This window comes from Piliocolobus tephrosceles, unplaced genomic scaffold, assembly GCF_002776525.5.
Source record: "Piliocolobus tephrosceles isolate RC106 unplaced genomic scaffold, ASM277652v3 unscaffolded_40, whole genome shotgun sequence".
Taxonomy (NCBI): Eukaryota; Metazoa; Chordata; class Mammalia; order Primates; family Cercopithecidae; genus Piliocolobus; species Piliocolobus tephrosceles.
The window spans coordinates 554,412-581,979 of NW_022324309.1; the positions used below are offsets into that span (position 1 = coordinate 554,412).

Genomic DNA, 27,568 nt, shown 5'->3' on the forward strand with positions numbered 1-27,568 from the left:
GAAAGGTAAAACAACTTGTTCAGGTCAAACAGCTTGTGGTCACTCACAGATCACATCCCCTGGTAAGTCCCAGTTCTCTCTGTACACTGCTAAGGGTCATTAGGTCTACCCCGGGATAGGTTGTGCTGGATAGGTAGTAATCAGTATCTTATAGCTTGAATGTTTGGAGAGACATATATTTATAGTATTACAGATAAATGATGATTTTTTTTGTAAAACTAGTGCTTAGTTTACAATGCTAAACAGATTTGTAATCCAAGAATATTTTTCTATCTCACAGTTTCATTAACCCTGTCCTGACTGAAATACTCTTAATGTTTTTTTATTTATTTTTTTTATTTTGACATGGAACTAGAGATATTTTTCATCCTTTCATATAGTTAATAAACTTCACATGACACTTAAAGATTATAGATTTCTGCTTTCTCCTAGAAAGGTAACCCAATTTAAATAAAATATTTTTAAAAACATGATATGTTTTCTTTCAGAATTTTGATTTATGTGTCTGCCCTTTTAAAACATAAGGAAGACCAGACATAAGTAGATGGATGAATGAATGGAGGGTGGGTGGGTGGATGGATGGATGAAGGGATGGATGGATAGATAGATAGATAGATAGATGTATTAGTTCAAACTCTTGTATATTTTAGGACTTGAATATTACATGTCTAATTCTGCTAAAAAATCAGATCCCAACTGGGATATAAATTAAGGAAACCTAGAGTAAATGCATATGATCAATTGCTCAATGTAAGGACAGATCCAGCTGGTTATGAAGAAGGCTTAGAAGAATAAGATAGAGTTAGTATTGACAGCTTACAGATGTCCAGTGATTAATAGCTTCAAAGTTTATTCAGAATGAAAGATTCTGAAGAACACATGTCTACTGCCATATGATCGTCATCTTTGTGTGTGTTCCTATTTGAATTTCTATCTAGAAGTCAACATCCTTAAAGGCAGAGACCATTTTTGTTGGGCAGCTGAAAGGGGTTGGTATCTTATCATTTGGCTCAATGAATTGGCAGTTCTTCAGTAGTGCTTGTAACTAAATTATAGTTGTAACAAAATAATACAAAATAATTATAAGAAAATAATAGTGTCTACATGTCCATACTCATTTACTGTCACTACCCTGTGAAATAGATACTATTATTAATAACCCCATCTTATTTTTTTTAACTTTTCAGGTTCATGGGTACATGTGCAGGTTTGTTACATAGGCAAATTCGTGTCACAGGGATTTGTCATACAGAATATTTCCTTTCCCAGGTACTAAGCCTAGTACCCAGTAGTTATCTTTTCTTCTCTTTTCCTGTCTATCATCCTCTATCTTCAAGTAGGTCCCAGTGTCCATTGTTCCTGTCTTTGTGTCCATGAGTTCTCATCATTTAGCTCCCACTTGTAAGTGAGAAGATGTGGTATTTGGTTTTATGTTCCTGCATTAGGAACAGCTCCATCCATGTTCCTACAAAAGAGATGATCTTGTTCTTTTTATGACTGAATAGCATTCCATGGTGTATAGATGCCACATTTTCTTCATCCAGTCTGTCATTGATTGGCATTTAAGTGGACTCCATGTCATTGCTATTGTGAATCATGCTGTAATGAACATTCACATGCACGTGTCTTTATGGTAGAATGATGTATACTCTTCTAGGTATATACCCAGTAATGATATTGCTGGGTCAAATTGCAGCTCTGTTTTTAGCTCTTTGAGGAATTGCCTGACTGCTTTCCACAATGATTGAACTGATATACATCCCCACCAACAGTTTATAAATGTTCCTTTTTTCTCCAGAACATCACCAGCATGTGTTATTCCTCAGCTGTTTAATGATAACCATTCTGACTGGTGTGAGATGGTATCTTATTGTGGTTTTTATTTGCATTTCTCTAATGATCAGTGATATTGAGCTTTTGTTCATATGATTGTTGACTTGTCTTCTTTTGAAAAGTGTGTATTCAAGTCTTTTGCCCACTTTTTAGTGGGGTGATTTGTTTTGTCCTTGTAAATTTAAGTTCCTTATAGATGCTGGATATTAGACCTTTGTCAGATGCATGGTTTGCAAATATTTTCTCGCGTTCTCTGTGGTGTCTGTTTACTCTGTTGATAGTTTTGTTTCCTGTGCAGAAGCTCTTAAGTTTAATTAGATCCCATTTGTCAATTTTTGCTTTTGCTGCAATTGCTTTTGGCATCTTCGTCATAAAATCGTAGCTCATTCCTACCCCTAGAATGGTATTGCTTAGTTTGTCTTCCAGAGTTTTAATAGCTGTGGGCTTTACATTCAAGTCTTTAATCCATCTTGAGTTGATTTTTGTATGTGGTGTAAGGGAAGGGTACAATTTCAATCTTCTGAATATGGGCGGCAGTTATCCTTGCACCATTTATTGAATAGGTAATCCTTTCCCCATTGCTTTTCTTTGTCAGCTTTGTGTAATATCAGATAGTTGCAGGTGTGTAGTCCTATTTCTGGGCTCTGTATTCTGTTCCTTTGGTCTATGTGTCTGTCTTTGTACCAGTACTATGCTGTTTTGGTTACTGTAATCCTGTAATATAGTTTGAAGTCAGGTAACATGATGTCTACAGCTTTTTTCATTTTGCTTACAATTGCCTTGGCTATTTAGACTTTTTTTGTTGTTCCATATGAATTTTAAAATAGTTTTTTCTAGTTCTATGCAGAATATCATTGGTAGTGTGATAGCAGTGGTGTTGAGTCTGGAAACCTCTTTGGACAGTATGGTCATTTTAACAATATTCATTCTTCTGATCCATGAACATGATACGTTTTTCCATTTGTTTGTGTCATTACTGATCTATTTGAACAGTGTTTTGTGATTCTCATTGTAGAGATCATTCACCTTCCTGGTTAGCTGTATTCCTGGGTAATTTATTCAGTGAAAATTGTGAATGGGATTGTGTTCCTGATTTGGTTCTCAGTTTGCCTATAGTTGGTGTAGAGAAATGCTAGTGATTCTTGTGCATTGATTTTGTATCCCAAGACTTTGTTGAATTTGTTTATCAGCTAAAGGAGCTTTTAGGCTGAGACTATGGGGTTTTCTAGATATAGAATCATGTCATCAGCAAACAGGGATTATTTGACTTCCTCTCTTCCTATTTGGATGGCCTTTCTTTCTCTTGCCTGATTGCTCTAGCTAGGACTTCCAATACTACGTTGAATAGAAGTAGTGAGAGGGCATCCTTGACTTGTGCCAGTTTTCAAGGGGAATGCTGCCAGCTTTTCTCCATTCCATATGATGTTGGCTGTGGATTTGTCATAGATGGCTATCTCAAGAGATGCAGAAAAGGCTTTCAATAAAATTCAACTTCTCCTCATGTTATAAACTCTCAATAAACTAGATATTGAAGGAACATACTTCAAAATTATAAAATCCCCATTTTATTGTGACAGAAACTGAGGCAGAGAGCACTTAAGTGTCTCATTACACAGGAGAGTTGATGGAATGGCTTTCAAATATAGGTAGTTTGGTTCCAGAATCTTGTACTCAAAGCCAGTCTTCTATTCTACTTTAGCTAAAAAACATCAATGTTATTACTGAAGTAACACTTTTGTTTCTTGAATTCAAATGGGAATATTTCAAGGAAGTTCCAAGATTGAAGATGAATTATCTTTAAAACAAAGGTCGAATTTTTCAGTTAAAATAAACTGTGAATTAACAACTACCACATTTTGGAACTTTTCAGTACAACAAGGCTGCTGACCCACTGTAAGACAGAGCGATAGAGGAAGGCTGAGGCTGGCACCAGAGTGAGCCAGTGAAGGACTAGAGAAGCTCTGCAGCAGTTTTTGATGACAAATAGATTTGTCAGGCAAGGCAGCTGGATCAAGGGATATGGTTCTTTTTTTTTTTTTTTTTTTTCAGAGAAACAGTGGTAGCAGAGGTTCAAGAAACAGCAAATTAACTTGAGGTGAGTGCCCTCCTATAACGGGCAGTCTGGATTGTATACCCCTTGGTGATTTAGTAGGACAGGCAGGTGTAAATTACTTAAGGAATTAGTCTAATACTAGCAGGACTCTGGCCATAGGGATAGGGTTAAAGAAATAACTCAAGAGTTTTATGTGCTAAAAACAATAGACAAACAATATCCCTCCCTCCTCCCTGTTGGGAAAAAAAAAAAAAAAAAAACTCTGGAAATAACTTGAATTGCATAGTTAGTTAAATAACTAATGGTAATAAGCCTCCTATAATTGAAATCAGGGAATATCCCTAAATAAATCACCAAGTTACAACATTAATAGGAGCCCTTACTATTTATTTCTCACTATTTCCTTTCATTTCTTCTGGTTACTTTTTTTAAAAAAAAAAAACACATGTTTTACAGGGAATCAATAGCTTTTAAACTATCACCTTTGTAATACTGAAAAAAAAAAAAGACACAGTTGGAATATTACATTTAGTTTTGGTTTGCACATTACCAAATACATATAAGCCAACTGGATGGAGTTCAGAGAATAGCAAGAAAAATTATGAAGATGAAAGGATTGATTTATTAGCCATGATTAAAGGAGTCAAATATGTCCGAAGGGAAAGGTGAACGTCATGACAATAGCTCAAAAATATCCGAACAGGGTAAACTCCCCTGAAGAGGACCATTTTTAAATCTATATAACAGCAAGTATATCTTGCCAAACAGATTTTGTTTAGAAAGAAAATGCTACTTTATGCATTTACAGAGACAGTGGAAAGAGCTGCTCTAATGTAACTTATTGTATGCTTTCTCCTATTTTGAAAAGGACCAGTGCAATCTGAAGTAAAATACAGGTTATTTATGTTCTTTCTATCACAGAGATTTCTGCCATCCTTGGAAAGGAAGCATCTGTGATAGTAGTGCTAGAAGTATGCCAAAGTATAGAATTGTTGATAGCTTTAAAGTAAATCTGTCATGCTCTGACTTATAGCTACTTAATTTTACTGCTAGGAAGTAAGAGAACCCTGGCGGAAAAGGAGACTTGCTTCAAAGTAGCAAAGAATGGCAGTGGCTTACGTTTTGGTATTTTGTTTGGTCTGTTGGTTTCTACACATTCTCATTCCTGGAAAGTACCACTGAGATTTAGATGCATTGGGACTACATTATTTCCTAGCCATTTCTTGTTTAGTAGTTTTTTCCTTGTGAGAGAGATGCAGGTTCCTTTCCTGTCTCTGTCACTTACTAGCTTTTTGACATGAGGATAAAAACATCTTACCTCCCTAACTTCAAGGATTCAGTGGTATATGTGTGTGTTCGTGTGTGCAGTTGTTGAGCTCATAGAAAGTGTTTAGTTAGTTCTGTCTCCTTGCCTACTCACCATGTTTCTCTATCCAACTTTATAAGCTCTATTTAAACCAATTTTGTACAAGTTCCTGATGTTGCCAATTTTTTAAATTTTTCTTAAAAAGCAGAAAATGTGGATTCTATGTGAAAATTCTCAATTAAAAAGCACTTTTTAAAGGTTTAAGCCAAGCCAGAAAAAATGCATATATTGTGTACAAGCCAAACAAAATGCATATATTCCCCATATATTTACCTAAAATGATTCTTTCTACAAAGAGTTACACACACACATATAATAGTGCAATGGCTAGTTCCTTCTAAAGAGCAGTGAGGAGAAAGTACTATACTGTAGCTTGGCAATAGTCCTCTCTGAAGTGATCTTTAAGTTCTGCTACTATAATGTCATGACATGACATTTTCTAATAAGCTATGCTTCTTTCCCCCTTTTTCCTTCTACCCCAGCATCTATTGTGTTCTATACTTATGACCAGGGGGTAAGGTTGTTATAGCATGAATGCAAGTAAGAAAATAAAGTCCATTTGATAATCTGGATTCTTCCCTACAGGAAAGGATTGTAGGAATTAATCCCTTATTGTCATTCCCAAGATATTACAGTTCTCTGATGGAGAACAGAAAGAAAAAGCAATGGGGAAGAAAAGGAGGTAAGTGTTAGGAAGTGTTCATGAGGAGGGGCTCTTGAATGCAGATCTTTTTGTCAGAAGCACCACAGACAGGTTGAGGACCTAGTAGCAGAGAGGACCTCACCCTCATTTTTGAGCATGCAGCCTCTGAGGAGGGGGCAATTAACGAGCAACTGGCGAAAAGAGGAGAAATGACAGTGTGGAATATTGGGAAAACAGCACTGGAGACAATGCTGCTGAATGAAAAAGCATCTAAAAGTTGCCCATCCTGACTTCCTTGAGGAATGGGTGTTTAACTAGAAATTAAATTTCTTTTCAGAGAAAGAAAGTTACATTGTACACACCAAGTTTGTGGTCTTTGAAACTTACTCCTATTATACACGTGTATTTGTTGTTGTTGTTATGGTGAAGGACATTAACTTTGTGCCGTAATATGGAGGTAAACAGGGAATGGGGGACAGCCTGATGAGAAAGATCCACTTCAAGTACCATTGACGATGAATCGTATGAATCTTAAACATGGACAAAATAGTTGTGCAGACAGGTGGTAAGGATTGTGCAAGATGTTGCAGCCTACACCACAATGGCAAAGTACATGTGTGCCCACTCAAAAGTGGAGGAATGGAATGCCGGGAGTGACAGAACCAAAGCAGTCAGGCATGATAGAAACATTTCACCTTAGATGACTGAGGGTGAAGGGTGCCTCCAAAAATACACAGGGAAAGCAAGAAGAGCTGACCTTGTAGAGAATATGCAGATGTTTGGAGGACAAGTTGAATTTTTAAGATACAGGTAGGTCATGTAGCAGAGCTGTCAGGCAACTAAATTGAAACCTGAAGGGGAATGTTGAGACTGGGGTTGGAGATGCAGGTGTCAGTGGTATAAATGTGGTAACTGAGTCTGTGAATCCAGGTGAGACTACCTAAAGAACAGGATGGAGCAAAGAGGTCCAAGGAGACAATCTATGTTTAGAAGGTAGGAGAAAGTTTGGAGCCAGCACATACAGCAGAAAAACAACGTCAGAGATATGGGAGGAGAACAAAGCTGTACCGTGTGTTGGAAATCAAAAGTTAAAGATGTTTCAAAAAGAAGTGATCAGTGAAGTCAGACCCTGCAGGAAAATGATGAGGTATGGGTGTTTAAGACTATGAGCCAACCTGTTGGTCTAGTCAGCTAGAAGGTTAGAGACCTTAAGATGAACTATTCCCCTGGAATGGTGAGGGCAAATGATAGGCTGCAAGCCTAAGAAATTAATAGCTATAGAATTAATAGCTGTGGATATAGATACAGTCTGTAAGAAGTTTGGCACTGAATGAAATAGAGAGTGATGGCTGGAGTAAGTCAAGCAAAGCATGTCAGGAAGTATCCAACTTAACGTAGACCTTTATATCCCAGTGTATATGTGTAATAAATTTAAAGGGTAGGGAGGATTATTCTGAAGATAAATTTATTCTCCAGACCTTGCTGAAGTACTATCACAATAGTGTGCAGAATGGAATGTTTCTGGCACCTTCCTCTAAACAGAAACAGAAGTTTTTTTCATGTGTCTATATCTTTAAGCCTTTAATTATGAAAATCACGTTATTTTGTTCATATCCTTATTTGATTTTCTGTTGTTTACATGAGTTAAAATGTGTTCAAATGTTTAAGATTTAGGCTGAATAACAACTCAATGGTAATGACTTATAAACCCAACATAACAGTTTATAGTTAGTTTCTTAGTCAACATGTATTAAAGGTCATTGTTCTTTAGCCCTGTCACAAAGTAGTAAGGGAAGTAATACATTTTAATTAGTATAACACAATGACAGATAAATTATATTGCTTTGATAGTCTGAAGTTTTGTTAGTAAATATTTAACGTTTTAAATTATTCACAATTTGTAATACCTTGCAGTTTTTTAAGGGAAAAAAATGAAACTCACAATGATTGCACTGTGTTCTGTGATACATGCTGGTATCTAAAATTTCACTTTTAAAGTATAAAACTGATTTACTGTTATGTTTTTCTGTTTATTGTATGACTTTCACAAATTATATGTCATTTGGCTATTCTCTCAATGAATGAGATTGCTTGGATTTTCAGAATCTTGGAGTAATATCACATGGTGGTCCAAAAGACCAGATGATATGTAGCTTTCTTCCTAACAAATTCCCAACAGTTTTTCACTTGGGCAAATTGCAAGAGATGTGTGTGATGATTCTTAAACTGACTCATTATGTTTTCATGTGAGTAGATTATCATCACACTGCAGGAGAAACAAGTGTTTTCAGCTGATGGTCTATTTCACCTTTCTCCTATTTTTTAAAGGGTAATGCATAAATGAATTCCCCAGATTTTAGAAATATATTTTTTTCTGGGAAAATATCAACAATGAAATAAAACTAGACTTTTAATGTGGTAGCTAATTTGATTTTCTTTAAAAAATTCTGAGGCTCTTTACTTAGTTTTTCTCCATTATATTTTGAAGCCAATGGAACAATAATATCCTGAAATAATTACTTTAATGCATCATGGAAAATCTAGAATTACAAATTCTAGACAAAATCTAGAATTACATGATACATTATCTGTGCACTCTTGTCTCTAAGGTTCTCCCAGTGGATCACACCTTGGCACACACTTTCTGTTCTTCCTTCACATACTATTATCCACCCGAGATTTTCAATGCTCCATGAATTTTTCTTTCCTACACAATGGAGAAGTGAAGAGAGAACAGGAAGAGACTTCAATGTGCCCTTTATGATAGGAACAGAATATGATTTTCAGATGATCTACCTATAGGCTTTAAAATTAATACCTCATCTCCAATACTTCCAGTGTAGCCTGAGACATGGAAGGTGGTTACTTTTAAAACTAACTAAAAGTAATGTTCTTAGTTACTTTTAAGACTAATGTAATGATTAGCTGGGATACGTCTTAGCATTCTCTGAAAGGATCAGATCAGATTGGTCAGCCAGGGTTAAAACTGTGACTGTGCAACATTTGATTTGGGTTTTATTTCACCTCTAAATGGACTTGAGGCTTTTTTCACAAGGTAACATTTTAAACTATAATTTTTCCATCATTTTCAAGAAATAGTTAACAGTAAGGGTTCTATTGTACTCAAGCAAACTGTATGAGATGATGTGTGATGATTCTTAAATGGATTATTGTGTTTTTGTGTGAGAGATGATCATACTCTTGCAAGAGAAACAATGGTGTTCAGCTGATGCTTGCTTTATATATTTGTAAAAGGTGAATGGTTTCCCCAGTTTGCTTGACATGCAAGTATATTCTTCAGATAGTCTGTAAGGTTTACGAGCATTTCACTCACCATCTAAGAATAAAGAATATTCTATGTAGAGGGAACAATACAAAAAATACTGTGTAACTTGAAGTTTCCAGTAGCTGAAATTTTGAAATATTTATGTATCAGTTGGTAAAGAATGACTGTCCTCAGGAAAATTAAATCATATTAGAATCTCAATTGTTTTTTGGATGGAATTAAAGATATTTGTTTGAAATACATTTCTCAAAAAATATTCTCTGTGATCTGTACATACATTGTTGATTTTTAAAGATAACCATAAGATGTTTAAAAAATTTATATATCAGCAAGATACCATAAAAAGTCCTCTTCAATTTTCTTTCTAAGAGATGTTCATCATCTCTTAACCAAAATATCAGCTTGACTAATATTAAAAGTTTGCAAATACTGTTGCTTGCATGAATAGATTTCTAACATTTTAGTCAACCTTTAGTAAAATTGTTAAAAGCTATATCATCCATAAAGTATGATAAAGGTTCAATTATTAAGCTCCTTTTACAAATAAGAAAAATAAAACACAGAGTGGTCGAGTGACTTTCCATAGGTCACACACCTAGTTCCTGGCAAGGCTGGCATATTTTTGTCAGATAACTCTAAGTCAAGGAATATTAGATGCATATTAATTGGGCATATTGTAGTCTCACAACTTTTAATATGGTTTTGAATTAGATATTCTTAGAGGAAGCTAGTACCTGGAAATTTAAAAGTCACATTTATTCCAAAATGAACCTGGGAAACTAGGGGGACATTTATGTCTATATCAGCTGTCACACAAGCTTACTTCCCTCATAAAACTTTTGTGCCCCAGACCCTTCTAATATATTGCATATTTCTGTTATTTTAGACAATAAGAATCAATAAAAACCACTGTAAAAGCTACAGTAACATTAGAATATGTCAGCCCATGCTAAACACTTCGATTCAATGAGAGCTTTTTTTTTTTAGTTTTAATGATACTACATTTCCCACCCCCCGCAAAAAAAATACATATAAAATTCGTAGAAATTGTGCCAGAAAAGTTAGTAGACTATGTTAAGGTATTTTGTACTGCATTAAAAACAGACCAGCTCTTAGCAAAATTAAAGAAATTCACTTAATAGAGACAGTAATTGGTAATAATAGGAGTGATGTGGCATTTCAGCAACCTTCCTTCCTTCCTTCCTTCCTTTCTTCCTTCCTTCCTTCCTTCCTTCCTTCCTTCCTTCCTTCCTTCCTTCCTTCTTTTCTTACCTTTATTTCCTTATTTCTTCCTTTCTTTCCTCCTTCTTTGCCTCCCTCTCTTCCTCCCTCCCTTTTTCTCTTCCTCCTATCCCCTTTTCATTTCTCCTTGTCATTATTTGTTCTGTGGTTATTGAGTGTCATTATGTTTCTAAGGATGAGACTTCTATTTCAACTGATGTTCAGTGTAGCTTGAAATGGCATGCCACAAAGGAATAGTGCTGGTCAGATTGTAAGTTCCATAGTCAGCTAACCAGTCTGAGCTTAGATTCTAGTCCTCCCCTTTCTATTGGGATTACTTTGGGCAAGTTACTTACCTTGTCTCTATGATGGAGATCATAGTACCTACTTCACTGTGTTATTGTGAGCATTAATTAGACAAGACAAGCTTCTATGTAGCTTGAGGACCGCTGTGCCTGGTACATGGAAGGTGTTTGAAATATTAGTTTCCTCCTTTTTTCCTCACTCACCTTTATGCTAGCCTTTTTTTTCTTCAAAAAACTTATTCCTATTTATTATCCTGAGTTCCTATCTTTGTCTTTTTCAAAGAAAAAAAAATACTCAGTCTTTTTACAAAGCCTTGCAAAACTGTATGAATCATCCAAGAAATTGCAGTTATTAATAGTGAGATAATTCATAGTAATTATGTGCTGTAGAACCTACAAACTTTCCCCAAGTGCTGAGTGCTTATCTAAACTCTTTGAGCCTAGAAATCACTGGGCTTACTACAACTCAATGGGCTTTATCCCTGAAGACATAAAGCTTCCATTCAGCATAGAAATTCTTTTTTCACAACTGTCACCAGGAAATAAAATGACATATGGCAATAAAAATTCTACATTTTAAGTAATATTTGCTTCAAAGTTTTCAAAACATTTAAGATCTAGAGTTGGTGATAGTTGTCAGCCAAGAGATACTTGTTGAATATTAACTTGAACATAGGTTTGAGAACATAAAGGACCCTTGACCTCAAAGGTTTCCCAAGGAAAGGGAGGAGGACAGTATATGCTCTCAGAAATTCCAGATGTCCACAGAGTATTCCAGAAGGCTGAGAGTCTTCTGTAAATTCCTCAAGGTACAGATTTTGTTTCCATGTTCTCTCACAGATCTAATAGACCAGGCAATAAGCAGTGGATAAGTGGATGAATAGCTATAGAAAACTGTTCAAATAAATGTTTCGATTATGTGAAATACCTCAGATGTTAGGGGGGACTGGATATGAATAGAAGAACATAATGATATTTGTTTTCTATGTATTTTAATTTCCAGGATTTCAATTTTGCTTTCAATGCTGGTTTATAATATGAACTGAGAATAAAGCACAGAATTAGTTTAAGTTCTGGTAACTGAAATAGTATTAGACTGTTGATGATTAAAGATTCATACAATTCACTTAGGGGTAGAGAACGACTGTTTTCCATACTTCTTTAAAAATTATTTCTTCACTTTGCAAGGCCGAGGCAGGCAGATTACTTCAGGCCAGGAATTCAAGACCAGCCTGGCCGACATGGTGAAACCCTGTTTCTACTGAAAGTACAAAAATTAGCCAGCCATGGTGGCACATGCCTGTAATCCCAGCTACTCAGGAGGCTGAAGCAGGAGAATTGCTTGAACCCAGGGGACGGGAGGTTGCAATGAGCCAAGATCGTGCCCCTGCACTCTGGCCTGGGTGGCAGAGCGAGACTCTGTCTCAAAAAAAAAAAAAAAAAAAAAAAAAAAGTCTTTTGTGTGACTCTTTTCTTTCAAAAGCAAGGGAGCAGAACCGCAGTTGTATTTTTTAATTGGGTGTGGGAGTTTTGATTTAGCCATTTTTTCTACTATTTAAGTGATAGATTCCTCTAATAAAAAGGGGAAAAGAGTGTCTTAAGTCTGCTGAAAAATCTGAGGGCAAACCAACAGGTTTTGTGAACAGTTACAATAGCAATGTAGTTGAAATTTTTGTTTCATTTCGTATAAATGAGACATAAAAAATATTGCTATTTTAATTTAACCCTAAAGCTGCTTTTAATTATTTCTGAGTTTCACCACACCTATCAAAAGCCACATAGTGTTTAATCTTTCTTGCTAAACTTTAGAAGGAACTCATTTTTCCTCTTAATAAAGTTTGCATTATATTTCCTACAGAAAGCTAGTGAGTGAATTTTCTGTTTCTTCCAGCTTTAGCAATATTAAAGATAATTCTAACTATTTTCTGAGTTATACTCTTTGTACACTTCACAATTGCCTTAATCAAATTCTGGCAATAAAAATAGAGTAAGAACTGGAGGTGAGGGACCCCCCAAAAAAAAAAAATCATTGTAAAATAGATGTAGTAGAAGTGTGCTTAATTCTCACTGATGGAAAATTAATGAGAGAGTAGTAGAATAAATAGGTTACTTTTGCTCTTTAAAACAATTAAGTTTCTTTAACAAGGTAAACTTGATCAAACCTAGAGAAGGAAACAATATTCACTATTGGATTGAGTATATACTTGAAAGAATAAAAATAATTGTTGCTATGTCTGGAACCATGTAATTCCTATGGTTAAGTGAAGAGTGAAGCAGGCACATGGATTTCTTTATGAAGAAACTAACCTCACTCTTTTCTGTGGTTAAATCACACACTAGCTTGCAGCAAAACCTTTTAGACATGGACGCTGTTTATCATAAATGATCTCACAATGGGAGCAAGCGGAAGTATGGTTCAGTACTATCCTATCACCACCCCTGAGACCCAAAGCAGAATCAAATTCTCTAGGTTAATAGCATCAGTTCTATGTGTGAAGAACAGTATAAGGTTCCTGGAAATTTTTAAGTGGCACAAACAAATATAAATGTTCACTAGACTGAAATTATAGCAAATGATGTGTCTCTATACAGAGATGGCAAAAGATGCAAGAAACAGTCCACTCGCTCTTTAGTAAATATACCTATGTATTTCATAAATGACTGTGACAAATAGCATAGAAAGACGTTCATTGTAGAATTATTTTAAAGTATCTATTTTTACTCCAAACAAGTTTAAATTTTAATTCTAAAATCTCTATTAAATCACAGAGATAGGAAAAATAAACATACAATATACAAAGCTTGATGCCTATAAGGCATATTGTTATTTATGTAATATATAGGCATATTTACTAAAGAGTAAGTGAATGGACTGTTTCTTGCATCTTTTGCCATCTCTGTGTAGAGATATGTCATTTGCTATAATTTCAGTCTAGTGAACATTTATATTTGTCTGTGCCTATAAGGCATCAAAAATCGTTGTTTTATTAGTAATAATTAAGGACATAATTTTAAGCTGTGAAATCAATAAGTAATTCTGGAGGTTTTAGTATTAAGTAGATGGAGAAAGATAACGTTCAACATGCCAACTTTCTACCTTAATTCCCTGTCTCTACAAAGCACTGTAATTCGAGAGTGCAAAACTCACCAAGCAACTACACTTGGTGAGCATGGGCAAACTTTGCATCTACTGGGGGTTCTTAGGAATGAATTACTACTGCAGATATGAATCCAATTATCACCGTTTCCTAATGGATTTTTAGATCCACAGCATGTTGCTGCTAACTGCAATTCTAGGCTTAAACAATCCATAAGTCTCATTCCAGTGAGAAGAAAGGAAACAATGTGCTGGGAAAATTTTCATGGTCAGGTTGTAATCTGACATGGGCATTTTAAATGTTTTGCAAGCAACTAATTAGTCATATATGATAATGTATTAAAGTATTGAGAACTACATCCAATAAACTGGATATAACACTATTATAATAATTAAATTTTTTTTTTTTTGCTGGCCATTCTTCCACAAGGACATTAAAAAATGGACTAAAAAAAAGTATTTAGTTTTATCTGCTTTCATTTGTTTCTCTTCCCAAAATTATTCTATATCCAAGACCTTGTTATTTATACTTTTGAGCAGATAGGCAGAAAAATTTGCAAATCTTGTCCATACTTTTGTCACAGCCCTTTATTCCTTCTCTGTCTTTAATAAAATGTGTTTCAAATTTTGCTTCAATACTTGCAAATTACCTAAATATTGTGTGCATGGGAATTTATAGTAAACTGCTTTCTCCATAACTTAAAAAATCTATTAAATAATATTTGAATGTTGTGTGTGAGACACTAGCACTTATCTGTTATTTTGAAATGAGTCCTGATAGCTCTGTTTGTAATTCCTGATATTTTATGCATCTATGAAAAAGCTGTCCCTGGGCCAATATAATTTTTTAATTTCCTGGTGCCTAGAAAGCTGAACACCAGCATAATATATATTCCTTACAAGATTTCCACATATAGGACATTATACACACATCTACCAAAATTATCAAAATCAAATATCAAATGTTATAGATACCTGCAGTTTATTGAAGAAAGTCTTCTGTGAGACCCTAAAAAATAAAAAATTTGTGCATCCTATAAATTTGCTTTAAATATTTTTATCTTAAGATTACCTTTAGCATGTCTAGTGGTTCTGGTTTCATCAAGCAATCAATAGCTGGATTTCTTACACATATTTCAAGTAGGTTAAATTTATCTCGTCTTTTCTAGAGGAGAAAAAAATTATTGACCCAGTTTCTCAAGAAGGTAAAAATCCAGGATATTTGTTTAAACGTATATCCATTGTGCTGGGTCATTGTGCTTCAAAAGAGTCTGCACATTAGTGTGATCTGCTCTGATACTTCCTGCTTCCCTGCAGCATAAGCTGTAAACTGGCCAAACCTGGGCCCACCCCTGGGCTCTGGAGCACATTCATTCATTCTAGATGCAATTTTCTAGGGTACAGTGGGTACCCACAGGGTATAATGGTCATCAAAATAGATATGATTTTTCTCTCCTGCTCTTGTGGAGTTTAAAATGTATTTTATGATCTAGACATTAAATAAGGATCCAAAAATAATATAATAATTACAGATTATGCTAAGTGCTGTAAATGAAAAGAGCAGGCTGCTACAATGGACAATGGTAAGGAGCCCAGTAGGTCGGTAGGATTGTCAGAGGACATCTCACAGTGAAGGGTATATTTTAACCAAGAGGAAGCCAGTTTTGAGAAAGGCTGAGGTAAGAAAATCCCAGGTATAGAAAACTGCTGGTTCAAAGGTTTGTGGCAAGAAAGAGCTTAGCACTTTTGAAAACAAAAACAAAACGGAAAGACCAGTGTGGTAAGCATGGTTGAATAAGGGAGAGGTTGATATATGAAGACGATGGACAGGTAGATGGGGGCAGATCACATGTGCTTTGTAGGTAATGGCAGAAGTGTTAGGTTTTGTGTTCATTGCATCTAAAGGCACCTCAGCCTCATAATCTCCCAAATTAAACGTGTGATCTTGTCTGCATCAAGCAGTTCAGCCAAGAGCAGTAAACACACAAGAGCAGTAAACACTCTTAAGTCTTTCAAACAGCGTTAATTTAATAGAGAAAATTACTTGCAAGTGATAGAAGAGTTAAGAAGCAAAACAAAGTATACTTTTGCAACCCATAATTATAAAATCTCTACTAACCTGCAGGGACAAAGGGATGAGCTGGCTTTTCAGGTCTTGGTGCCCTCTCACCCCATTTTACAATGTGGCCATAAAGTTGGGAAACATAGACTTTATTTTATTTTACAGATTATGCAACCAAACATTATGTGCTTCTTGATATGACGCAATGAGGAAGTTCACAGGACTTCCTAAATAAATGTAATATTCACGTTTTGTCAGGCTCACAATTCAAACAAATCAATTGTTTAAAAACATAAACAATAAGAGTAATTTAAACACTGGATATTTGCTTCTATTAAGTCACTATTAATTTTTCTAAATTGGATTGGTATTTTGGTTATATAAAATAGTGTTTGTCTTTTAGAAATATGTATCAAAGCATTTATAGATGAAATGATACAATATCTGGAAATGACTTTACAATACCCAGTGAGAAGAAATCAGGGAGCAGAAGTTTAGATGAAATAAGGTTGACCATATGTTGATAATTGTTGAATATGGAGGTTGAATCCAAATTTATTATTGTTTTATTCTATGAGTACTTAGTATGTGTGTGTGTGTGTATGTGTGTGTGTGTGTACATATATATATATACATAATGGAGAAGGGGGTATCTAGCCCTTCAAGTATTTATCCTTTGAATCACAAACAACGAAATTACACTATTTTAAAATGTACAATTCAGTTATTGTTTACTATTGTCACTGAATCTAAATTTAATCTATTTTTGTTTTGTTTGAACTTTTCTACAAATAAAACATTAAAAATAAATATATTTGTGGGAATGAATGACACATCCTAGAGACAGATTGTGAGGAGAAAAACTAAAAGATTCCAAAACTGAGCCTTGAGGATCATAACATTTAGAGATGGGGAAAGGGTAGAATCAGAAAAGAAAACTTAAATGGAGGAGTAAGGACAAGAAAGAAAATCAGGAAAGTGTAGCATGGCAAAGCCGAGAAGGAATGGGAGTAGTGGTAAAATATGGGAATTTCGCTGAGAAATAGACTTAAGATAAGGACAGAAAAATCCTTCTCATCTCAAGTGATTGAGGCTCAGATATGCCATTATGTCATTGGCAAGAAGTTGTAAAGAGGAGAGAAGACTGGGATTTGAGCTTGGGTAAGGGAGGTAATGCTCCTTGCACATGAGTATTTGACTCTGCCAGGTTTACTACTAAAGAAAACTGAGGCAAAGACACAAGCCTGGGCAACAGTAACCTTGCTTCCCATTTGTCATCATCTCTTGTCTAATTATCTCAGGAGCTGCTAACAGAGTAGCGACTATGCCTTGTATCATAGGATCTGGGCATTTCTGAGTCCTTCAGACATATTTTCACATAATGGTGTTCCATTCTACCTTTATTTCCAACATCTTCCTTGCTCCAAGATAGCTCTCTTCATTTATGAAGATGAAGGATACTTTGAAGCCAGTATGAAGAAGTCCTGTAAAATCAATGAAGGCGTATTAATCCATTCTCCCACTGCTATAAAGAACTACCTGAAACTAGGTAATCTATGAAGAAAAGAAGTTTAATTGACTGACAGTGCTGCAGGCTGTGCAGGAAACACAGCTGGAAAGCCTAAATGTACTTACAGTCATGGCGGAAGGAGAAGGGGAAGCAAGAACATCTTCACGTGGCAACAGGAGTGAGAAAGAGCGAAGGAGGAAGTGCCACACATCAGTTCTCATGAGAACCCACTATCATGAGAGCAGCAAGGGGGAAATCCACCCCCATGATTCACTCCCCTCCCACCAGGTCCCTGCCCCAACCTTGAGTATTACAATTCAACATGAGATTTGGGTGGGGACACAGAGCCAAGCCATATCAGGTTTGTTAGAAAACTTAATTTAACCATGATGCCTCTCAATTTATGAAAAATAAAGAATTTGCCCATAGGTGATTTTTAAAGTCATCACAATTTTTGGAAAGGAAATGACAGTGATTTTAGCCATACTCTTATTCTACTTTCTTAAGAGGTTTCTTTAAATATATAATTTGTATTTATTGCCTACTTTATCATCTTAACTCTGTATCAATTTAGGAAATGGATACAAAGATTTGTTTATTCATTCCACAGATATAAATTCTTGCAATAAGTATTTACTGAGTGCCTACTGAGTGTCAGGTATTATTATAGACACCAGGCAACAACAGTGAACAACAACTCGGCAGCAAACAAAAAAAGACAAAAATCTCTGCTTTTGTGAAATTTACATTAGGATTGAAGAAACAGTTAAATAATTTTAACAAGTAAATATACAATATGCCACATAATGATAAGTTCTCTGAAAAAAAATCAAACAAGATAAAAAGACAGAGAATGAGAAGGGGCACTATTGTAATAGTGGTGAGGGAAGCCCATTTGATGAGGTGGCATTTGTGCAGAGACCTGAATGAAGTGAGAAGGGAAGCCTTTCAGCTATCTGATACAAGCACATCCTAGGCAGAACAACAGTGAGTGCAAAAGCTCTGGGGTGGGCACATGCTGGTGATTTGAGAAACAGTGAGTAGAGCGGGCATTGTGACTCTGGCAAATAGTGAGATAGCAGAGAAAAAAAAACAATGAGATGGGTGCAGAAAGGTTGGGCAATGGAGACAGATCATGAAACACCTTGCAAACTATGCTAAAGACTAGATTTTAGGCCAGGCGCAGTGGCTCACGCTTGTAATCCCAGCACTTTGGGAGGCCAAAGCGGGCAGATCATAAGGTCAGGAGTTCGAGACCAGCCTGATCAATATGGTGAAACCCTGTCTCTAGTAAAATAAAAATTAGCTGGGCATGGTGGTGTGTGTCTGTAGTCTCACCTACTCAGGAAGCTGAGACAGAAGAATCGCTTGAACCTGGTGGGAGGAGGTTGCAGTGAGCCGAAATAGCACCACTGTACTCCAGCCTGGGCAACAGAGCGAGACTCTGTCTCAAAAAAAAACAAAAAAAAGGACTAGATTTTATTGGACAAGGGTCAGAGGGATTGGGTGATTTTGAGAACAGGCATGGCATTATCCGATTTAGTTTTTAAAAAGGTATGTCTGAATATTTTAAGCTGGATGAGACCGAGCTTTTCTCACTTCCAGACCTATGTGTTCCAGACACTAAACTGCCCCTAGTGCCAAATATTATTTTCAGGAACTAATTTCAGTTCTAACTGTAGTAAAATTAGAGAGGCAATGTTTTCCTAGACTCAGGAAAACTAGAAAATAAATAAATAAATAATTTTAAGAAAATACTTTTCTTTTATCTACTTTTATTTTCCAGTATCAGAGAAACATATATCATTTTTTTGACCATCAAAAACTTCTCTTTCAAATAATGCAGTCTCTCAAACTCTGAAGAAATGAAACCAGCTCTGGATTATTCTTCCACATTTAGCAAACATATAAAATCTGAAACCTGAATGTGATGACAGGATTTTATTAAATCCTAGTGAAGTCATCTAAGTTAAGTTACAAATTATTTTACAAAAGTCATACACACACAAATCAGATTTTCCCCATCCCACAGTCAGTGCTGAGTTTTAAAGCCTGTCTGGCCAGTCTTGGCTGTTATAGTATTGTTCCTTTAGCCTATAAATGCCAAGGTTGCTTGGAGGTAAAGGCCATGTGGTTATAGCAAAATAGAGAATTAATGGAATGAGGAAAATGTTCCAAAATATTAAAGGATAGGTGCTTGGGGGAAAAAAGTAAAAGAACTATTTGATTCATGGTTTTTGCCACCTTTTAGAATATAAACTGCAATCCAAACTCTTCAAAAAACACCGAGCATAGAAAAAGATAACGTTTTTAAAGTTTAACAAATAGTTTGCAGATTTATAGGGAAATTCATGACCTGGTGAGCAAAGGATACCGTAAGTCTACACCCTGCAGTCTGCAATTAAGCATATCAGAGAAGACTTCTTGGAGGAAGTGACATCTGAGATGATTTTGAAGGACCAGTACAAGGCAGGCTGAGGAGAAGAATATTATTTTTGCTAGGGAGGTCTTTGAATTGAAACTTGGGGTTCTTTCTATGGCCATTGAAATAAGAATGTGACAGCACAATTATGTACAATCTGCGTTCATTTTTCATTCTCTCCATCACCTCTCCCGATCCTTCTGGGGTGGTGGAATGCCTGTGGCTTTCGGACTAGCGTGGCAAAACAGAAAAGTTCTAATTCACTTAAATTTGGGTGGTTATTGGTTGCATGCCTCTGTGGTTCTTTTTCGTAATTTTGGGTCCAAAACTCTGAGAGGTATATCAGTTTCAGACCTTGATCAAAATGTATTTTTAATTGGTGAGCTCATCACAGAAATTGAGAAAGATGGTAGAAAGAAAAAGAGGAAATGCTATTATTTGAACAATTCAGTTTTTGAACTTTCCTTCAACATTATTTCCCTGGCTTACCAACAAACTGGCACTACAGTTAGGTCCACAATAAATATTTCATTTTAATCAGAGTGTTGTTTGATCTCTTATCTAGATGGCAGTAAACCAGAACACTTCCTTGACAATAAGTGATATAAGTAGACCTTACAAATACATTGAAAATATCTTGTGCAGTGATCCCATTTCTGGCATTATGAGTAAATTGGAGACCCGAAGTGGAAAGTAATGAAATTGGAGAGGGGAAATCTGTGAAGCTTTGACATTATATTTGAATCTGCAACTATTAACTACTATGCCCACTGGCTGTTTCCTAAATACAATTGGCTTTTTCTTGGGTCATCTTATTCTTTCACCATTTCCCCTCATCCTTTCCTACAAGGCATGTGTGCATATAGAGTTTGAGTATACCTAATCTGAAAATCCAGTATCTGAACTGCTCCAAAATTCAAAACTTTTTGAGTACTGACATGGGGTTCAAAAGAACACTCACTGGAGCATTTTGGAGTTCAGATTCTTGGATTAGGGCTGTTCAACCGGTAAATATTTACTGCAAATATTCCAAAATCTAAAAACATCTGCAGTCCAAAACACTCTGGTTCCAAATATTTTGGAAGAAATATACAATCTATAAGATGGATGATATGCATGACTGTACATGTCGCTTTGTGTCTGTGCTCTCTAGAATCAAGCAGGACATCCCTTGAGTAGCAGAACTAACCTTAAGTTGTTCTTTGTACCCAACACATAGCTTAATATGATGAACAAAATGTTTGGCACCTTATGTTCAAACTTGAATAACTACAGGTCAGGCTTTGAGGGGTAAAGCAGACCAATAGTTATTTAGAAGTCAAGAGAATATACAAAGAACAAAAAGATAGAGGGACTTTTTGGAAAAAACTATCTTTTAGTCATTTATGCACTTGAATACAAAACACATACTGTAAAATAAATAAAAATATTCATGCCTGATGACAAAGAGAAGACTCTTATATCAAAATTTTAAGACAAACAAAATAGATATGATTTTTATGTTTTCTGTTGAGGAGAAGCAGAGCACTTTCCCACTGATTTTCTGACAATTTGTCATCAGGCTGAACCATGTATTTTCTGGGAACTTGATCAAGTAAAATCATTCTGGGACACCAAAGTGCTTTCAAAACCTAGATCAGGTTTCCTTTTGGATCAGGGATCTGACCAAGAGCATATAGAACTCTTAAGATGGATTAATTTTTACTCTGTTCTTCTGATCTGTTTCATTTATCATGTAATAAGTTGACAAAGGGACTGAAATACACAGAGACATGGAATTTTGGGGTTACCCAGAAAAACCTCTACTGACTCAGTCAAATTTGTGGTTTATATTTTAGCCATTGCTATGGTTAATTTCTGTTTGTTTTTACAATGCATATGAACAAATGTTTGATGAAAAAATTAAAAGAGAAGAAACCAAAAGTGAAATGTGAGCACTGTTAGACTGGCCAACATTTATTAAAGATACCAAGCTAAATGACGGAAAATGTGAACAATCTGGGTTACTTTAGTTGAAAAAATAAACCATTTATAGTACCCTAATACCTTTTAGGCTTGTTTAGTAGATATAAAAGCTTTTCTTTCTTTTGTGTCAAAGTTCCTATTGGGTTGCTGCAACTAATAAAATCAAAATCACATTAATTCAATTTCTCCTTTAATTGCTTCTTCTCATGGATTATCTGAAAATTTCAGCAATGACGTGGTATCCGCCAAGATTCTAAAGAGTGGGCCAGAAGCAAATGAAGGGCGGAAGAAAAGTAGGAAAATGAGGGAAGTTGTCATTTCTGAGCAACTACTATGTGTTAGTAGGTGCATAGCCTTTCAATAACCCCACTATGTAAGCGTTGTTAACTCTACAGAGGAGGAACTTAAAGTTTTAAAAGGCTAGTAACTTGCCCAGGGTTAGTGGTAGTTAAGATTTAATCTTACTTCTGATTTATGTCAAATTTCTACTGCTTCATATCTCCTGTAAAACTCAGGTACAAGATTAAGACATGCCCGATAGAAAATCTCAGAAATAAATTGGAAGTATTTTCCTATATGTATATAATGAAATAAGAGTTAGAAATTAACATCTGTAGACTTCATTTATCTGTACAGTCATGGCCTCTATTAACACGGATGAGCAAGCACTGACCCTCTCTCTCTCTGTATATCTATATATACAGGGAGAGATGTGCTCTGTTGCCCAGGCTATACTACAGTGGTCTATCTCGGCTTACTGCAACCTCTGCCTCCTGGGTTCAAGCAATTCTCCTGCCTCAACCTCCCAAGTAGCTGGGACTACAGGTGCCGCCACCATGCCCAGCTAATTTTTGTATTTATTTTAGTAGAGACAGGGTTTCACCATATTGGCCAGGCTGGTCTCAAACTCCTGATCTCAAGTGATCCACCTGCCTTGGCCTCCCAAAGTGCTGGGATTACTGGCACGAGCCACCATACTCGGCCTATAATATATTTTGAAATGATAGCAGTAAAAAGTGTTCATGGCACTACCTGGATAATGGTGATTAAATATAATTCAATTAACATGGACCAAACTATAGATTTATTTTACCATTTTTTCAGGTGATTGAAGCAGAGCATATATGATCTCAACATATCAAGACTGTAACTGAGGATTATTTCATTTACCAGGTGTATGGTTTGGGGTTTTGGTTTTCTGTTAAATCTGTCAAGCTTTTTAGCTCAGTACGTCTCATTGCTTATTTAAAAATGTAATATGATGTGAAGGACAGAAATGAATTCAAATGTGTGTATTGGGACTTTCTAATGTCTCATAAAATAAGTTTTTAATTTTTATAAATTCGTTAGAGAGAGCTAATATGATCTGTTTTTAAAAACATCCCTTTCTTTCATTAGTTGTTTGGTTTTTGTTTTTCTGTTTTGAGACAGGGTCTCACTCCATTGCCCAGGATGAAGTGCAGTGGTGCTTTCACCATTCACTGCAGCCTCAGCCTTCAGGGCTCAGGTGATCCTCTTGCCTCAGCCTCCTGAGAAGCTGGGACTACAGGCTTGTTCCACCATGCCAGGCTAAATTTTCTGTTTTAAAAATTTGGAACGCTTCTTGAATTTGCATGTCATCCTTACACAGGGGCTGTGTTAATCTTCTCTGTATCATTCCAATTTTAGTATATGTGTTGGTGAAGCGAGCACCATTAGTTTTTGATATTATGATTTTCTTGCTTAGTATACTACAATGTATAAAGTACCATACTAAAGTCTCCTGTTTTGTTTACTAGTCTGTTAATTCTTTCAAAAGAGGAGATACAAATAGAAACATGTAAGATCTCAGACCTTTAAGAGACATGGTAAAATATCTACACAGATATCTATAACATTAACCCAGGAAATCTTTGTGTAGAGTTAACAGCTTAATTTTGAAAAAACAAAAGACAATTTAAAAATATTTTGCTTTATTCTTTCCATGGTTTAATTACTATCATTTTAAATCACCTTTCATTATACAAAAACACATATTGAAACAAAGAACTGCTCATTTTCTAGTGATTACAGATGTATCAACATAGATAATATTGATAATTCCAGCAAAAATTTAATTTTAGAAATCTGATCATTTGAAGTCAAAGGAGAAGTACATCTAACACACTATGCTAGGTTGAGAATATGAAGTACTGCTTTAAATGTTTGCTCTGGAACCAAATGTAGAAAAGTTTAGACGAGTCATGGGCCAATCATTACTGAATTCACCTCAAGGATATTTTCACTCTTCTCTACTTGGTAATAACCACTAAGGGAATAGGGAAATTTCCACACATATGTAAAAAATGTGAAGGATTTCCAGATAGATATGCATCTTGAAGAAAACATTTATCTTCAGTGTAAAAAATTCAATAAACATAAGTTAATTTTTCTTTCAAAAACACTTCTTGCTACTTTTTCCTGGTGTCTTGATTTCTAACAAAACCTCAAAGTTGGTTGGTGTTTGGTCTGAATTGTATTTCTATGAGTGTGCTGTAAATTGGCCTTGGAGAAATAGGGGTTTTCTTGAGTCCAGGAAGCCTTGTTGTGTTGTTTGGCTGTTACTTGGTGCCTTGACTATAACACATGAAGGGACTATGTGGCTTAGGTTGCTGCTTTCCTAGAAGGCAGGGGGAGATGGTGTTTAGTGGGTCTGCTGCTTGAGTAGGCCAAAGAAAACCTTGTTGTAAGTAGCGCCTCAGGGTGGAATACATTCTTTGCCAAGCATGTCATTCAGTTTTCAGAAATAATTTAGCTGCTTTGGGATGTGGAGAGCAGGAAGGAATTTTGCTATTGGCTGCTGGAATAGCCCTGGTGAATAAAATGGTGGGGAGAAGATTGCTGAGAACGATCTGTTGCTAGGAGCTGGGGGGAGTTGAAACTTCAGTCTGCTCAGTTGGCACTAGCTATATGCAGTCTGTTGTGGGCCCTGTGAGAGAGCTACCTGCAGGCCGCTACTCCGTAAGCAAACAGCCTCCATTGTACCTTCTGACTGCTCGCAACCGTCAGGCAAATGCTTAATCAGCAGCTTTTGAAAAAGAGCATGATTAATAAACCCATAAAACTTTCTTCTCTGATTAAAGCCCCAACTGTGTGGCAAAATCTATTAGAGCTTAGTTAGAGACCATTATAGTAGAGAAAATAAATTATGAAAGGGCAGATTTGTAGGCACTCTAGGAAAACAGATTTGGCTGGACTTAGTCCTGTCTCCCAGCTGTGAGAATTAAATAGGAGTCTGGGGACATGTAAAAGTTAGTGCAGGACGTAGTTGTAAGACAGCAGGGAAAATGCTATGACTGAAAGGCAGCAGCTCTCTATGAAACGCACGTTGATTTTCAAAGGCTGAAGAGTGTTTCTTCAGTTCCCCATGCTACTGTGCGCTGATAGAGAATAGATGAGACCGAATTTTAGATCACACTAAAGTTTCCCTTTTTTTCAGCTTTATTTTTAAACCTTTTCCCACAAGTCTAGCTCATTAGAGCAAAAGAACTTTAATGAGATAATGGGCATAAAGTCAGTCTGGAAAGTTGAAAAAAAACACCATTTGGTTGTCATTACTGGACTGAACTCAATTTTCGTTTTGTGCATTTTTATTAAAGTTAAGGATATCAAATATAAATGTTGATCAATGTTTACTTCTCCAGAATTGCACACTAAAATAATGCATTTTCATAAAGTAGCTAATCCACAAGTTTCCAGTTAGTAGAGCTTTGTTTTTACTTTAGTTATTCCTTAAAAATAATCTTTTTTTTTTTTTCTAGAGAGTACCCAATCAGTCCTGGTACTATTAGGAGAGCATTCCTAAAGCAGGTTTTAAAAGTAATAGCAAATTAGTGTATTGACTCTCATTTTAAAATGTATTACTTTATGCTCATTTACTTACTGCTTTACTCTATAAATGTTTGTTGATCATGAGCAATACATAAGATCACATGAAAGTACTTCCAGGGATACAAAAATAACAACAGTACCACTAATACCTTTACTGTGACTGATGCTATGGATAACACCGAATTACTTACAAAGGGCAAACTATACATCAAGCACTGTTCTCAACACTTTACAGAAACTCATTTATTACCCACAACAACCTTTAGAAGTAAGTCCTATGATTATCCTTTACATACTTGAGGAAACTAAGGCACAGGGAGGTTAAGTAATGCCCCATGTTAAACAGCTAGTAATGGGCAAAGCTAGGATTTGATTCAGGCAGAATAATTGCTACAGTTGAGTGTGTGCACATGGGTGTGTTTTGTGTGTGTATGCGCGCGTGTATGTGCTTAATAGAGGTAACAGTAGAAGGATGCTTAGAAAAATGCTGAGGGCAGAGGCCGTAGAATTCTAGTTATTGAGAGAGCCATGGAACTGACTTGAACCATGAACTTTGAGTAGGAGCTGGATGTGCAGAGATGGAAGCTGAGCCTGGCAGTACAAGAGTAGCAAAGCAAGCTGTCCAAACCCCCTAATCTGGGGAGTATACAAAGTTGATTATGGATGGTAAGGTCAAGCTAGTAGATGAAACCAAACTGTAAACCTAAGAATCAGACTAGGAAGTGTGACTTTTGTTTAATGCCAATGGTAAATCATTGATTTTTTTTTTTTTTTTTTTTTTTACTATTGGGGAGATATGTTCAGAAATATGTTTCAAAGTTTAAGTCTAATAACAATGTGTGGTTAGATTGCAATAGAGAAAGACTGACATGTGTTTAGAATAAGATTTCAATAAAAAGTCAGAAAATAGTGTTGAGGTAGCAGTTATTATGCAAAAGACAAGGTAGTGTCAGCAGAGTTTATTGTTTAGGAAAAAATCACTCAGTATCTTATACCTTGGCATTTATAAACTAGACAATCTCAAAACGTGTTATTGAACCAAACTGACAAAATAAGAAGGCTTTATTATTCAAATACAAGCTTCTGAGTGTCATGAGTACACACCTTTTTTGATGCCTTTTTATAGCTTCTTAGATAAAAGCTCATTTTTGATAGTTACATTCGGTATGGTTTCTTGGGCACATGCTATGTTTCTGTGTGAAAGATGAGTAAATCAGATCCATTTTCGTTGTAGTTTTCCCCAGATGGCAAGTGTGAGTGGAGCAAGCACACTTTTGCCTGATTGGAAGCATCTGCAGTTTATTTGCTATGGTGTTGTTCCTTAATTTTTTTTTTTTTTCCCTGACTCATGCTTAACGGAGTGCTGCCCAATCCTGCTTATTTTCTTCTCACTGCAACTTTCATATCAGCTGCCACTGGGGTTGTCTTCTTATTACTCTCTGAAATTCACTGTGCCAGAGCCTTCTCTGCTGCTCATATGAAATGCAGCTAACTCAAAGCCTTTCATGTAGCTGTAGATCCAGGTGGTTACAAGATTCCACGTGCTGGCATAATGATATCACAGATATGGCATGACCTATCAAAGCATGTGATTTTATTTTAAGTTTTATTCCTATCAGTAACTGAATACACTGTCTCTATCAGTTATTTCTGAACCTGTTACATGGACCTTCAAACCTGGGAAGATTCCTCTGAAGCAAATGTGATAATAGTAGGGATTTTAACTTCTGCTTTTTTCCCCTGCCCACAAAGGGGTGGTATTTTACGTCACGAGAAACAATGATGATGCCTTTGGCAAATTAAATTCAATGCCAGGGAATAACTCTACAGTCTATAAGTGCCAAAAACTATTGAAATTCACAGAAATGGCATCAGAATGATTGCTTCGAAATAGGAATTACAAGTGCATTTTAGCAGTTGTAATTGCGGAGCTAAGAAGAACATAACAAGAGGTCT

At 35.9% G+C, this 27,568-nt stretch overlaps 1 protein-coding gene and 1 non-coding gene across 8 annotated transcripts in view; one reads left to right on the forward strand and one right to left on the reverse strand.

The window, feature by feature from the left end:
- The window catches only part of LOC113219499 (cadherin-like and PC-esterase domain-containing protein 1), a 308,433-nt gene that overhangs the window by 180,851 nt on the left and 100,014 nt on the right, over positions 1–27,568 (forward strand). The gene's annotated exons all lie outside the window — the stretch shown is intronic.
- Positions 23,349–23,455, reverse strand: LOC111550247. Its single transcript, XR_002733969.1, has one exon. It is a non-coding gene; the product is annotated as a U6 spliceosomal RNA (small nuclear RNA).